Raw genomic sequence first — 1,608 nt, 5'->3', positions numbered from 1 at the left:
CAGTCTGGGAACCTCTATATGAACACTAAAGGATGAGTAGAAATCTAGGAAGTACATTCTTCTGGGCCTGGAAGGGTAGAAGTTGGCTTTAAATTTAAATGTGCACTCTTACAAAGTTTGTATTATTCTTACAAGGTTTGTATTATTCTTACAAGTTTTGTATTATTCTTAAAAATGGGAGATACCCAAGACTGAAATAGCTTCATTCAACATGGCTCAAAGGGGAGCCGTTTGGAGCTGTGTAAGACTCCAAACAGACCCATCTGGGTGTTTGTCTTAGCATCCCATTTAACCTGGCCATTGTAATTTTCACAATAGCTCACCTAAGTGGAATAATCTATGCATAAAATGACTGACATTATTGGTCAGTCAACCACTAGATTTGAGAAGCTGTAGCCCGTAAACCCTCAATAAAGGAGTAGATGGCTTGAATCACCTTGAGATTTTTGCCTTCATCCGGATGAAAGAAGAAAGTCACTATAACATCCAGAAGATTCCGAATGTCTGGTGTTGTGCCTCTTGGTATTCACAGGACAAGAAACTTCTCCTCTGACTTATTTAGGAACACAATTTCAATGAATTGAGTTCTAATAAAATTCCAGAGGCTGAGAGTCATCTTTGAAATCTTTCTCTTCCTCATCTTCTCTCCATTTAGAGAGAATGGTGGAGAACTGCTTGAGAAACACACCCTAATTTTGGCTTGAGGAAGACCAGGCTGTAGTGACTTGTGATCTTGCTCAGGATTCACACCGAACCCTTCACCCACAGGGTACAGCCATCTCAGTTCTTTTTAACATAGATGTAAAGTTGGAAAAGCTTAACGTTTTCAATCAGTAGCCTAGCTCCCTCCCTATAGAGACCATCCAATTAAGAAACCAATTCCTGGGTCAATGTATAGGAGTTGTCTTTTATTTGGTACTTATAAAAATGGCCCACATCCGGCCAGGAGCGCAGAGGGGAAAAAAACACTTCAAAATTTGCTGCTTTCAAAGCATCAGGAGAGGACACTTCAGGGCTGGAAGCCTGGGAACAGAAGGTACATATTGGTCTTTAATTAAGGACACTGTTGAGAACGAGGAACATTTAATATCTCAAAGCACTGGCAGCGGAAAGGCAGCATGGAGCCTGCGGATAACAAGGATGGGCTTGTTGTCCCAGCTGTCCTGGTACCTGCCCTGGCCAGTGTGGCTGACCCAAAGCTAAATGTTTCCCAGCAGGAGGGATTATAAGTGATCACCGACTCTCTGTGCTATGAAGACTCAATTTTCACAAGTGGCAAAGAAAGTAGAATGGCAGGCCCCTCCGGTGGGATCCATCTGCCATAATGCATTAACAGAGCTGGACAAGAAACAGTCCTCGGGTGGGAGAAGCCTGTAGACATGGCAACACTCGAGGTCCGAGGAAGGATCACAATCTTGTACACATTTCATCACTATTTCATCTCTGGGGGAAAGAGCCAGTGGAAGAGGGAGAGAAAAAAAACCCCACTGATCGCACTTTGATTTTATAACAAGATTGCTGGAAATTACTGACAAATGGAATAAAATAATATGTTCAGGAGCAGCAGGGAACTTAAAGGTGGAAATTTAATTGACTTTTACACTAAAC

This window comes from Elephas maximus, chromosome 25 (assembly GCF_024166365.1).
Source record: "Elephas maximus indicus isolate mEleMax1 chromosome 25, mEleMax1 primary haplotype, whole genome shotgun sequence".
NCBI classification, from domain to species: domain Eukaryota; kingdom Metazoa; phylum Chordata; class Mammalia; order Proboscidea; family Elephantidae; genus Elephas; species Elephas maximus.
Note: the sequence above shows the minus strand (reverse complement) of the source record.